At 46.6% G+C, this 14,845-nt stretch overlaps 1 long non-coding RNA gene across 1 annotated transcript in view; it reads right to left on the bottom strand.

The window, feature by feature from the left end:
• The window catches only part of LOC132357666 (uncharacterized), a 101,494-nt gene that overhangs the window by 31,834 nt on the left and 54,815 nt on the right, over positions 1 to 14,845 (bottom strand). The gene's annotated exons all lie outside the window — the stretch shown is intronic.

Below are 14,845 nucleotides of genomic sequence, written 5' to 3'. Positions count from 1 at the left end.
CTGGCTCTCCTGGCTTCCCTCCCACTCCACGCCTCTCGAACGTTTGCATGTTGCCTGCATCTCTCCCACCCCAAAGATTTGCCCTTTCCTGACGAAATCCTGTGCATCTATCGGATCTCAGCAGAGAGGCCACCCCTCCAGGAAGCCTCTCCTCTGTGCTGCTGTAGAACCTTGTACTGTCCATACAATCCACACAACAGGACACGTCAGACTCCGTTGCAGCTGCAAAACATCTTTGTTTCCCCAGCCCCTAGCCCAGCTCCCAGCATGCAATCGACCTCTGTGGTAGGAATGAGTTTCAAGGGAGGTGGCCTTGGGAGCACACCTTTCACCAAGTTAGAAGGCATTTTCTGTCCACTCACTTCCCCCTTTTTTCTTCATCTTCCTTAACTCTTGCAGCAGGCATCCTGATAGTCAAATTCTAACGGTGAATTAACAAGTGGTACAATACCTTCTGAGGCTCAAGTTAAAGTCAGAAAACCCCAGGTTGCAAACCATCCTATATATTATATGATTTCCCTTTTGGGGGGAGGGGGAAGGGAAAGTATGGAGTTTCATCCAGAGAACTCATCCCCACCAGCTGAGTGCATCCTGGGACTCTACCAGCCTCTGTGGAGGAAATTGCCTCACCTTGATTTAAGCCCAGATGGGGAGCTTGGATTTAAGTCCTGGCCAGGTAGAGTGTTACCCACCAAGTGGAATGCCACACCTTTCTCTGTCCTGTGCCTCAGTGGCCTGTAGTGTGAACAAATGGTGGCCAGGGTGACCCTCGGGGCTAAGTTGAAGGGGAGACTAATTAGTCATCCTATAGCACACTGAAAATAGAAATGTCAAGTGTTACTATTAATAGTCATGTTTCCTCTGCTCTGGTTTCCAAAGTCCCTTATGCTTTCATTCCAGAACCTCTGGAAAGTAACGAGAAACGTGATTTGGAGGGAAAAGAGAGCTGTAACTGTAGTGTACCTCAGTATGAGTGGAAAAATAAAATGCAGATAAATATGTTGCCTTGCTAGAGTGACCCTGAAGACTGAAATTCTAAGAAAAATGTTCACTGCTTTAATACATAAAAATGTAAAAACTTCAGCACTGTAAAAACTATAAAAAGCCATAAACAATGAAAGGACAAATGAAAAACTGGGGAAAATGTTTTACATACATGGCAATTGAAAGAAGAGGACCCTTAATATGTAAAGTGCTCTTAAAATCAATAAGAAAGTAAGGAATATCCAAATAGAAAAATGGGCAAAAGGCATAAGTAGGTAATCCAGAAAAGAAGAAATACCAGTTGACTACATATGTAAAGATGTATTGTGTTATTTGGCATCTCTTTGATTACCAGTGAGGCTGAATGAATATAATTCTTCATTTATCAGATTGGCAAAGATAAAACATATAGATCATCACATCACCAGGCCAAGTGAACGGGAATGGGTATTTACATCTGCCACTAATGGGACTGTAAATAGGCACAGTCTTTCTGGAGAGCAATTTGGCAATGAATAACAGAAGCCTTGTCCTTTGAGTTACAGATTCCACCTCTAGGAATGAATCCTAAGGAATAATCAAACAAGTACACAAAGATGTGTACGATAAGACTGGTTACCTCAGCGAGGTTTATAGTAGCAAAACTGGAAGCTACCTAAATGTGTATCAGTGACTGATTGGTTAAGCATACAGTTGAATACTATGTGGTCACTTTAAAAAGATCAATAGCTTTATACCTATTGACATGGCAAGGTGTCCATGACATGTAGGTGTCACTAAAGGAAACAAAGAAAGTTGGAGACTGGAGGTGTAGAATGATTTGTTTCTTTTGAGCATTTTTTAAAGTGTGTGCGTGTAGAAAAACGTCTCAGTAAAAGTGCTCTAAAATCATACTTTTTGAAGGATGAGGTTACAGGTGATTTTTACTTTCTTCTTTTATACTTTTCCATAACTTATTGACTTTTCACAATGAAAATTTATAGTTATCGCCATTGAAAAATATGTTTTAGGAGCCCTCGGTCTGGTTACTCTGGCTGTTTTACGGAGGTGGGAGAAGCAACAAATAAAGACGTAAGTACATAAATTAAAATAAGGAAGTAAAATTTGATTGTCCCTCTCTGGAATTATTATTTCATTACTCATTTTGGATTGCACTCACATGGAAGCTTCCCTACCCCCAGCAGCCCCATCTTTTTCTTTCGAAAATATCCTGGAATATTCTATTACATTAGTTGCTCCTGAAATCATTCTTGGGTATACTACTTGTATTTTTAATTTTTAAAATCTCTAATAAAAAATAATTGCCAATAAACTCTGCTAAAAAGCATCTCTCCCCAGGGACACATATTATGATCTCAATCCTCTGAGTGAAGCTGTGCAAAGAGGTCCCGCTGGGCCAACTCCGCTGGGATCACTGTCCGCAGGTGTACAGGGCACCCTTTCCCTTCGCTGGGAGCCAGCAGCCCTGCTAGTGCCTCTAGTGATCTTCCCACGTATTAGCTTCTCGTTCCATTCTTATAGGACCAAATCGGGGCCCGTCCTCATGTTTAGAAATGTAACCTGGGATGCTAAAGTGTCTTCTGTTAGTAAGTCTTATGTCGTCTTAGTATGAGGACAGGAATATGAACGGCGTACCACTCTTTCACTGAGGAAATATTTGCTAGAGAAATAAGAATACAGAAGAATCACACTCCTCTCAGCTGTATTATATATCATAAAGCAGATACATTAATACATACATACACCATATACATATATAATTTTTAGTTTGAACCATATGAAATTTCTTATATTCAACTCTTTTTGACCTATAGAAATGGCAATTTCATATGGTTCAACCTTACATATTATTCTTCTGTTGGTAGTATCTGGACAGTTTTATACAATTAGAAGAATTAAATAGAAACTAATACTACAATGTTGTTGTTGTTGCTTTTGTAGCGCAAAAGAAATCTCTTTCCAGGGAAGCAGAAAAGTGACCGTTTTAAGTGGATTTCCCTATGACCAAAGTATACCTATGTGTGTATGCATGTGTGCGTGTCCTTAGAAATGAAATAGAAAACATCCCATACGTTAAAAAAAAAAATTAGTCTTAATCTAACTTTCTCCTGTGCCCCATCTAATAACTGCTTTGTTGAAGTTGCTTTTTGAGTCTGTTTCTATTTTTCAGAACTTTTATCTTTAAAAAAAAAAGGAAAAAATATCTTCCCAGGTGATATTACTACATTGCCTTTCATTTTTCACATTACAGCTCCACTCATCCCCCTGAGAGACCATGCCGTCCTTTGACAGCTGGCCAGAGATGTTAAACAACTTGCCCAAGGTCACACAGCTAATTAGCGCAGAGCTGGGACTAGAACGCTGGGCTTTTGGGCTTTTCCACCCTGCAGAGGGAGTAAGGGCTGTTATCATCAGCTCCCCTCTTGAAGGAGGATCGGCTAAGTTAAATAGCCAGGCTGGGAACCAAGAGCCTGGAAGGTCTGAGGGAAAAGATCATCAGTTGACAAATTATAGTGATCATTATTAATGTTATTATTCATACGCTACGTCTGCGGCAGAAAACAAAGGTTTATTTAAAATGCACATAATAATTTGAGTTTGCTCCAACATTTATTTTCTGTCTAAATTATTTTTTAACTGATATGAATGCAAAGACTTCTGAGGACAAAAAGCAAGGCTTTTTAAAAAATCCATAACCTTAAATTAAGACCACATTTATTCACACTGCTGCTCGCGGCCCAGAACTTTCTCCCTTTTAACCCTTCAGTGACATCAGCAAGCCACGTTTCCACCTCATCTTGGCCCAATTTTTCTTTTTGCTGGTAGCAACTGCATTGGAAGACCAAAGTATAATGCATTTCACAGTAAGAATCCTAATGGGATTTTTAGTAAACGGGCCCTACCAGCCCACTTCCCCGGTGAAAACATGCCTCTAATTGATCTCTATGTAGAAACAGCAGCTGGTGATCAGAACCACTGTGCTCTGGTGGGTAATTATTTTATCAGGACAAGCACTTCCGTCATGATAAGAGAGAAACAGCAGGACCTGGGGAGAGGCACACAGAGAGGGCCAAACAGACAGACAGACACAGATTAAGACCCAGCAAAAAAGCCTGCCTGCAGAACCCACGGCCACGCAACCTTAAATGGAAAGTTTCTGATAACCCATGATGGATTGCAGCCAGGTGGACGCGGGGAGGGGCTTGGGAAGCCACCGGGAGTGCGGAGGGTCAGGAGAGGCCGGCTCCCCGCAGCGCCTGCGCTGGCCCGGAGCTCTGTTAGGGGGCGCTGTGGTGCCGCAAGTGCCGATTCCCCACCCTCCAGAACCCGCAGCTTCCTCCGGCCCGCCTGCCGTGGTTGAAACCCCCGTAGCTCTTTTGGCAAAGAGTAGGTGTGTCCTGGCCAGGTTCCAGTTTGGGTAATTACAGCCTGTCAACCTAAATTCCCCCCAGGATTGCAGTTAAATATGGTACCCGTCTTCACAATTAAATTTTTGCTCTAATAGGACACTCGATTGTCATGTTACGTGACAGTTAAATAGCGGCTGCATCGTACCCCAGAGGTAGCTGCACTTCTGTAGTGACTACAAAGATTTCTCTGGGTGCAATAAATGACCTGTATGGACAGAATCGGGGGGCTCTTTCTGCTAACTGAGAGTTGGTAACTATAGGATTTTGCTCATTATTCAAAATTTTTTTCTCTAACTCTTTCAGGGGGAAAATATGGGGAACACTTACTACTCCGATATCGTTTCCAGTTCTTTCTCCTGGAAATAAAAATCAGGATGCCAGGTTGCTGCAGGACAGGGGAGGCCTCCAACTACCCTTCCAGCCCCAGGTCCCCTCCATTCCTTCGTCTCAACATCACAGGATCCTTGCCTTTCTCTAAAGGTGCCATGGACTCCTCCTCCCTTGCCAGTGTCCCTGGTTAACCCACAGTCTGGAACATCTTTCTTTTGTTCTCTGCTTACAGAGACCTTTTATCCTGCCAAGATCCAGCTTAAATGCCACCTCCTTCATGACGCCATCCTCCACCTTCTCCTCCAATTAAGTGTTTCTCCTCTTATGGCCTCCATTCGATATTCCTATTACCCTCACTCAGCACTTACTCCAATTTGTCGTGTATTATAGTAAGTTGTTTACACATCGGGCACATGCACTGAACTCTGAGCTCCTTGAGGGCCAGGGGCCTTAGTTACTTTTCCTTATACCTGAGCACAGTGCTTAACAAATATTTTTGATGGAAAGAAGGCATCCCCTCTTTCTTTTCCAAGAGCATAAGTAAGAATATCTACTATTTACTATAGGCTGATCATTGTTCTAAGCATTTTACCTGTACTAACTCATTCAGCCCTCACCATCTCATAAAGTATCATCATCATTGTCTCATTCCTGTAGATTAAAATACTGAGGCCCAGAGAGGTTAGATAATTTGCCCAAGGCCACACAGCCAGTAAGAAGCGGTGATAAGAATGAATCCCTTGGGGCTTACCCCCCCCCCCCGCCCCACCCCAGAACCTCATACCTTTACACTGCTGGATAGTACAGGTTTTTAATTAAACATATCAGCATCCCCACCGTCTTCAAAATTTTAAATCAATCCAGGTCTGTGAAAGCGCAACTCATTTTCTAAAGGGGTGAGCATGAGGTGGGAGCAGTTGAGACAGAATGCACCTGTCTCCATTCCGCTTAGGCTATCCGAAATAACAAGTGGGCTGCTTTCTGAAATCCACATGCTTGTTTGTCAGTTTCCATCCTTGGGCAATTATTTCACACTGAAAATGAGAAGGTGATAATCTAAAGTATTCGCAGCCAGTCTTGCCTACAGAGGTGTGAGCAAAGAGGAAGATCACATGTTGTGATTAGAGAGAGAAGAAACAAACCCCAGTGATTGCGCTACGTGAGGAAGGGGTCAGCCTCATTATTCTAAAGCATAGTTTTCTGAACCCATAGAAATATTTTATTCCAACAAGTTAATTCCTTTAAGTGGTGAGCGCTGAGCATGGCAGACACGATTATCTTTCTTAGGTTTCTGGCCGCTTTCTCCCCACCCAGCTGGGGGAAGGATTTCTGCAGCTCACCTCGTGCAATTAGAAACAGCCCCACAGGGCAGAGGTGCAGCCTGCGTTCTGAGATACTCTTCTGCTGCTGAAATAAAAACAGCCTTTGAGAATATTCTCCTGCCAAAATCATTTTAGCATTTCACTGTCACACAGCAGGAGGCAGAGAGAGGGAGGGAGGGAGGGAGAGAGCATCCCTTCCGCGCAAACCCAAGCAAGACCTCATGAGTCTTTCCCGTGTACAAGGAAATTAATTAATTTCCTTTTTTATTTTTCAAAAAGGGGGCCATAAAAACATAGTTCAAGATGTTACGTTTTCATAAGGAAGAAGTCTCCATTGGAAGTGAGTACCTCTTTTAAGACAAGGTTGTAATTAGATTGCCCGTGGTGATGATGAATGGGGAGGGTGAAGGGTCCTCGGCTTCTTTCTGGGGGCAGAAACATCCTCGAAGGCAGAGGCGAGGGCTGCCTCGGGCGGCCACGCTGGTGCCAGCGCCAAAGACTGTTCTCTCCCAAGAAGCTCAAAGAAGAAAGGCTGTTTCTAAACTGAGGAGGAATAACAGGAATAACAGCAGAAAAGGCAATTGAGAGGGTGAGCCGAGGTGGCTGCGGCTCCCCAGTGCTTTCTGCACAACCTCTTTCAACCTGGGTAGATTTTCTCTCTTGCAGTTGCCGGAAAGAATGGAGAACTTGGTTTCTGCTGGCCCTGCCTTTTTGTTTTTGTTGTTCCTACATGCCTGTTAGGGACTGGACTGTGCCCCCTGCCCCCAGATTGATATGTTGAAGCCCTAACCCCCAGGACTTCAGAATGTGACTGCATTTGGAGCCACTACATAGATGATTAAATTAAAATAAGGCCCTTAGGGTGGGCCTTAATCCCATCTGACTGGTGTCCATATAAGAGGAAATTTGAACGCGCAAAGAGACCCCAGGAGTGTGCACAGACAGAGCAAATACCATGTGGGGACACAGTGAGAAGGCAGCCGTCTGCAGGCTAGAGAGAGAGGTCTCGGGAGAAACCAACCCTGCTGACACCCTGATCTTGGACTTCTAACCTCCAGAACTGTGACAAAAGAAATTTCTGTTTAAACCACCCAGTCTGTGGTACTCTGTTATGACAGCCCGAGGAAACTGATACCCAAATATTTTTCACAATATGGTCCATGGACCACTTTCATCAGAAAGTGATGAGTGGATTAAAATTTAGATGCCTGGGCCCCATTCAGACCTACTTAATCAAATCTCTAGGGCTCAGGAATCCGTAGTCTGTCTCAAGCACCCCAGGCCATCCCAGTGCACACTCAAGTTGGGAAATCCCTGCAGCTGGAATTTGCGGAGAGACAGGATCACCTTGGTGGTGATCTGAAGGGGGCTGCCCGAAGGCCACACTGCCTAACTCCCCCCAGCCCCCTTAGAAAGGCGTGCTTTGCAGTTAAACATCGCCCTCTCCCTGGTGGATCTCTTTTCAGTGCAAATAGCTCCTGGATGGGGGTGACAAATTAAGTCAATAACCTTTGAGTATGAATTCATTTATCAGCTGAATTCCTGCGGGATTGGAAGGATGCCAAACCTAAGAAAAACCGGAGAGCGGGAAGAAGTAGGGGGGGTTGAGGAATGTCAGCATGGTCCACACAGGGGAAAAAGCGCCACCTTGACAACCTGGCTCCAGGCTGGCCCCCACCGGGGACAAGGCAGTCCCAGAGATGGGCAGCAGCGAGCTCACAGGGCACTGCTCTCCCACAGGAAGGTGGACAGAGCGATGGTGGCGGGGCCTTTGGGAAAAGACAGCTGACTCCTGGCTGCCTCCTGTTTTCTTTTTTGCTGCTTGGAAGCTGAGGGCAAAGCCAGGCCTGCTTCCCTCTCTCTCTAGGAGTGAGGTGGGCAGGGGCCATGGGGGATTGGGACCAGGAGTGCACATAAGCAGGAGCGGGACGCAAAATATAGAACAAGCCGTATGGCTTAGACACGGACCTGTCAGAAGAGAAGGCAGCCAGAGGAGGCTGGAGCAGGAGCCTGACCAACTCCTTTGTTTCAGGAGTTAACCTTTCAGAGGCCCTGGCCCTGTGCTTTGCCCAGCACTCACAGCGCAGGCCTGAATAAGTGGGAGGGTCCGAGGAGGCGGCTCTTTAGCCTGGCTTTGTATTCCTGTGGCTCTCATTGTTATTTCTCTTCGAGGAAGGAGGAGGCATCCTCCCTGCCAGGGGCCTGGCTTAATTCACTTTGGATTTGAGCTCAGTGTAGTCCAGGCCAACACAATTCACATGTGGTTGCGGCGCGCCTGTATCCTCCGTTTCCTGAGTCTTCCAGCAAGTTCTAACGGGCTAGAAGCATCAGCCAGGGGCCCGGGGCCAGTCTCTGACGGCTGACAAGTGGCTGCCTTAGAGAGGGCTGCCAGGGGGCCGAGGCACTCACGGCCATCTCAGAAGCCGCGGCACTGGCCTTGATAACGAGCTGGAACCCAGAGCCCTCTGCAGGGCTGGGTGGACGCCTCCCCCCAAACCAGAGCATCAGGGCACATCGCAGCCCATTAGGTGCTTGGCATCGAGAAATGCTCTTTCTGGCTCCCCGATTTCTATGGAGAAGGGCGAATCTGAGGTGAAATAGCAAAACAGACACTGACCCAGGATTCCAAACTCGATTACTTGAAGCAGCAGGTGGCTGGAGGAGGGCGAGAATCAGCGCGGCTAGGACACTCGCTGGCGCCACTGTTCTTTCTCAAGACAGCACTCCTTGTGCCAGCAGACAGTGTTGGTGTCCCACCCAGATCCCCTCTGGATCCCTTTTGACCCTCTGTGTGAGCGCCCTGCTCGCTCACTGTGCTTTTACTCCTAACACCCAGCACCCACGCTGTGCTTTAGGAGGATGGCCCTCAGATTAGGAGACGAGAGCCACCTTGCACACCTGTGCAGGTAGCCGGACGTGCCTGGAGTTGCCCTACCCCCTTGGTGGCTCTTGGACTGATGAGGGCAGGAGTGTGGAAGCCCAGCTCGCTTAGACTGGGAGGCACGGCTCCAGTGAAGAGCTCTCGTGGGGGTCAGGCCAGGAGGGGACTTGCTTGAGTGCCTGCCCTGCTTGGTTCCTTCCCTTCTCTTTTCTTTTTCCTGCTTCCCCTTCTCCCTTGCGGGTCTCCCCCGGAAGCACTTCCTTACTAAATCACTTGCACACAAATCCCCATCTCATGGTTTCCTTCTGGGAGACACAACCTAGGTTACGCATAAGAAATTCTGAATTTTCCTCCTATTAACATCTCCCAAGCAAAGGAAATGCTCTGTTCCCCTCCCTCTTGCTCTCTCACTCCAGCTCCCTTCTCCATCAACCAGCTCCTGCTCTAGACCCCATTGCTGTAGGAGGGACCCGGCATTCCCTTCATCACCAAATTCAGAAACGCGGGTGCCTCGCATTGTCTCTCATACCCAGTCCGTCTCCCTACCAACCCCCTCCCCCAGCTCAGGCCCCCTTCCTTCACCTCCTTGCCTGAGATGATCAGACCTCCGTACTGCGGTCCACCTCCCGCCTCCCACTGTTCCAGAACATCTAGCACACTGCTAGCAAATGGACCCTGCTGAAGCCCAGGTTTAATCTCTCCATCACTCCCCAGGCCCCCAAGTCTTCAGACACTTCCCAGTCCTTGCCAAAGCAAGTGCACCTTCCTTGTCTGGCAGGCACGGCCCTCGCCAACCTGCCTCCAGCCTGCATCTCCAAATTCCTAACAGGACCGAGATGGGAAGCCACTGCCCCCTCCTCCCACTCAGCACATTCACCCCAAATGGGCTATTTTAATATGTTGAGATCACCGCTGTGCTTAAGATCATGATGCACAGACAACAGACGAAGGAAACACATTGAACAGGGAGTCAGAGAGTGTCTGGGGCCATTTGTATGGTCTTTCTTGCCGATTTAAAAATTTGGCCTCAGTTTTCCTTACAGGTATCTTAGGGGGACCATAGAAAGTTTTTGGATTCTCTCTCATAACACCTATTTAATTGAGTCTTTACCTAATCAGGCCTAGGTCCAGGCTTAAGGCCTTCAGGCTCCCCACTGTGCCAGGCAGCTGACACCCATCCGTGGCTCGCAGGTAGGTCAGGACATGAGGCCTGCTTGCCCTGGCTTTTTCTTCTCCCAGGCCCCCTGGTCCCCCAGGTTTCTGACCTTGGGCTTAACTTCCCTCCGTAGGTCTTCAGTGTGCCACTCCAACCGGGCATAGGGCACAGATCTACTTTTCCACTGGTTCTCTATGAGAACCTGAGATCTCCCTGTAGCAAGGCTGTCTTGGGCTCAGCCAAGCTCTGGGAACCTTTCCCTGGTCAACCTGTCATCGGTTTGTCCCCTCCCTGTGCCCTCTGCCGTTTATAAACTCCTTAAGCGTGGTCAATACTCCATCACGCTGCTCAGATCCCCGTTCAAGGGTGGACTTGCTGTCCAGCCCCGCACACAGCCTCCAGACGTCAGCCCTTCAGGGTCTGCCCGAGCCGCCTCACCCAGGGTCATGGCCTTTCCAGGGTGGCCCTCCTCTGGTGAGTGGGTGAGGCAGGGATATGAAGGTCTTGCCATTTCGGTCCAACGTGGGACACGCTTAGGGACAACACTCATTCCAGAGCTCCCTGCTGGGCTGGCTGGGGTTTTTTCAGGCCTGCATCACATTTCCAGTTCTTCCTCTGTACAGTCTTGTTTTCAACTCCTCCTTTTCATAGGTGTTGATCCCCAACAGATACCTCATACCCCAGACTCTGCCTTAGCATCCATTTCTAGTGAGCACAACCTGCTACTCTGGGATAAGGGGCCACGGCTGTGTTTCTCTGCGTCCCCCCAGCACAGACCTGCAGGGCTGGCTCTTAGGAGGCACTCAGCAAATGTGTGCTGACTTAAGTCTAACTGCTGCTAGGAATAGCTAACTTTAAAGGAGTAGGTCCATGTGCCTGGCACCAAAGGAAGAAGGCTGAGCATTTCACATGAATATTTCATTTAGTCCTCAGACAACCCCATGAGGAAAGCACCAGGATTATTCCCATTTTGCAGATGAGGAAACCGAGGCACAGAGAGTTAATAAGCAAGGGCGTGAGAATGTGAGCCCGAGCCCCTCACCACCCTGCTGGAGCAAATCACTGGACACAGCTGATAGCTGATGGCTCACAGTGAAGAGGAACCGTATGGTGACACAAGGCAGCGTCAGAAAGCCAGAGGAGAACAGACACAACATTGGAGGGCAAGCACCCAGGTGGGGCCGGTAGGCTCAGAAACTTTCCTAGCCTGTGTTATCTGGGACAGCCATCTCTGTTTGCCTCTCTTACAATCAGGGCATCATAGGCTGCCCAAACCAGCAACACACATAGCCTAACCTCCCCGTGGTACAAAACAGAGGGAAGCCCAGAGAGGTTAAGGAACTTCCCCAAGGTCGCAGAGCTGGCTGGTGTCTAGCTCTCTAGACCAGCAGGAGTTCCCAGCCCATCCCCTTCCCCTTCCCTCCATGACACAACCTTAAGGCAGGAATGGCATCCCCCACTTGGCTGGACCAACTTTGGAATCAGGAGTCTGCTGCCTTCCTAGGCATACCTCCTTGCTCATTCAGCCCCATCAGTATTCTGAGCACCTCTGGAATATAAGGGGATTGAAAGAGGGTAGTTGTAAGAGTGATGCAACAGCACTACCTCATTGTTATTGCCACCTTGCCCAAGTTCTATTATTAAATTTCTCACTTCCCCTTAACATTAAAACATAACAGCACGATGGCAAGTGGTTAAGTGCTATGAAATCAAACAAGCCTTGGTGTGAAACCCGCCTTACCTCTTTCTAACAGTGTGACCTTGAGAAATTTACTGAAACTCTTTGAGCCTCAGTTCCTTCCTCTATGCGGTGAGGGAAATAATGCCCAAGAGTTGCCTCATAGGGTGGTGCAAGGGTTAAATGGAATAATGAATGTGAAGGGCTTGGCCCAGGGCTCCCGAACTCAGCGAGGGGACTGGAAATTGTAGCCATTGTTATTTTTATTAAAGATACATAAGAGATAACACATGTGGCACCCAGTAATCATTCATCTGAAATCCTCGGCAGGGAAGAACAAATCAGCTCACGCATTAATTAGGGCTCCTCATAACAGAAAGGATTTATCTGATAGACTCAATGCCTCTCGGGATAGAGGCAGGGCCAGGCTCACCAACTCCGGACCACAATCTATCCCTGGGCAGACCCAAGCCCTGCAAACCCCGCTTCTCCAAACTCACCCCTTGATATCACATCTGGAACCCCGACGATTCAGGTTTCCTTAAACTCAGAATGAAGGCAGTCCGAGTGAACCAAGAACCTGGTGGGAGGTAGGGGTGCGAAAGATCTGCGGTGTTTCAATAACTTGGTGGACAGAGCAAACCAGGATGGCACTCACCGCCCTCCCACTGCAGACACACAGAGGTATCTGATCAAACATAATGAAAAAATAAATAAGTATACAGATTGGGAAGGAAGGAAGGAAGGAAGGAAGGAAGGAAGGAAGGAAGGAAGGAAGGAAGAAAGGAAGGGAGAGAGGGAGGGAGGGAGGGAGGGAAGGAGGGAGGGAGGAGAAAGCGAAGAATGAACAAAACAAGAAAGAAATCCCCAGGTTCCAAAAGGAACCCTTCATTTCTAATCAGCGATATTTGTTGACCTATGCCAGAAATAATCGAGCAAATAATTAGAGAAAAGAATTTTGCTAGCTCAGTCATGAAGGTTACAGAGCCTAGACTTCCAAAGCCCTCAGACATGAGACAGCGTAATGCTGTGAGATCAGGCCTCCCAGCACTAGGCTAGGGGGAGAAAGTCAGAAAAGAAAAAGAGAACTTAGATGGTGAAGGCATCCCTGAGTAAGGGAATTTTTGCTGTGCTCCTTCTACGCTCTTCCCACCCACCAGGTCAAACACTAGATAAGTTTGGGGAACCCAAGTGCTAAAGGCTTTTTCTTGTCTCATTATCCCATTTGAATTCATATTGAATATCGGCTTAGGAACAAAATATATCAAATCCTGGCTTTGTCACTTTCTATCTGTGTGATATTGGAAGGATTATTTAATCTCTGTCTTCATTTCTTCATTTATTAAAACAAGAACAATAAACACCTAACTACCAATTACATAGAAATCCAATACTCAATCATTCTTAGTTTCTGCTGGGATCACACACACACACACTTTCTCTCTCAATGTATGAGTCAAGAATCTTCTGGTTGCAAGTGACAGAGACCCTTTTTAAACCAGAAACCGGGAAAACAACAAGCCGAAGGGGATTTATTAGCTCAAGTAACTGATCTTATTGGGCTCTCATCTCTGGTCTTTGCGTGGCTTGTCCTTGCTTTTTCTTCCTAAACCTCATTCTCTCCTACTAAAAACAGCTGGGAAATATTGCTTCAAGCCGCTCCAGTTTTTCTGTCCTTACAACTTATAATTTCAAAAAACAAACACTAAATTGATTGTTTCAGTAGAAATATCCCAGGGAAGACTCACTGGTCTGTTTTGGGACACGTCCTGCTCTGAACCAATCACTCTGGCCAAGAGGATGCAATGCTCTGACTGTTGCTCCATAATGTCAATGGACCTTTCTGATCTATGTCCTCTCTTGTCTGCAATGGATGCAATTTTGTGCTCTCCCGGGCTGATATCAAGCCATGCAAGACAAGGGATGGACATTCCTTGCACAAATGAGACTACTCTTCTCTATTAGCCCATGGACCCTTCGCCTATCTCCCTACTGGTGGTGATGTGTGAAAAGCAGGCGCGAGGTCAACATCAAAAGAGATCACATTCTAGAAATGCAATGATGGCAGCCTAAAGAAATCAAGGGAAGCTAGGAGTGGAAGATGTTTTGTTCTATGTTTAAACTATAAAATTCTAAACAGTAGATTTAATATGACCAGACAACGAATTATCATTTACATTTTCTTGCATAGACTCAGTAAGACTTGCATTTGTGATGATCCTCAATGAAACACAATAATGACCTTTGAGAGAGTCATTGGACACCGTGGTCCATGGGTGGCACTGTGGATGATGCAGTGTCCTGGGTAATGTAACCAGGTTTGAATAAATGGAATAAGTACTACGAGGGAACTGAAGAGGCAAGAAGATCTATATAGTTTCAGTACAAACAGATTCCAAACAGCCGTGGCATTGTGAGTAATGACAGCATTGTTAACTTTTTCTTATAGTGAGAGATAAAAAATTGTCCAGGAATGACACATTCAGCAATAAAGAACACAAAGAATGGTTCCTGGACCTGAAATAGGAAGAGATGGTGCCAGGATACTATGAAGACTCTTCACAAGCACTGATTGGACAGTGAACAAATATGTAAGTACCTCTTCTATACCCATCACTCTATATCTTCATCAATAAGTCACTACACCTCACATGAGCCCATGAACTGTATAGCACATTAAAAAATTAAATTGTTTATATGGACAGCTCCCATCCCCCTCCAAAACAATATAGTAAGTCCCCTACATACGAACGAGTTCCATCCCGAGAGCGTGTTCGTAAGTCCAATTTGTTTGTAAATCCAACAAAGTTAGCCTAGGTACCCAACCAGCACAATCGGCTATATAGTACTGTACTGTAATAGGCTTATAATACTTTTCACACAAATAATACATAAAAAACAAACAAACACAAAAAAAAAGGAAATATTTTTAATCTCACAGTACAGTACCTTGAAAAGTACAGTAGTACAGTACAACAGCTGGCATACAAGGGCTGGCATCGAGTGAACAGGGAAGAAGAGTTACTGACTGGAGGAGGGAGAGGAGGTGGGAGATGGCAGAGCTGAAGGATCATCAGCAATAGG

Source organism: Balaenoptera ricei, chromosome X, assembly GCF_028023285.1.
Source record: "Balaenoptera ricei isolate mBalRic1 chromosome X, mBalRic1.hap2, whole genome shotgun sequence".
Taxonomy (NCBI): Eukaryota; Metazoa; Chordata; class Mammalia; order Artiodactyla; family Balaenopteridae; genus Balaenoptera; species Balaenoptera ricei.
Note: the sequence above shows the minus strand (reverse complement) of the source record. Positions and strands in the feature narration are given on the sequence as shown.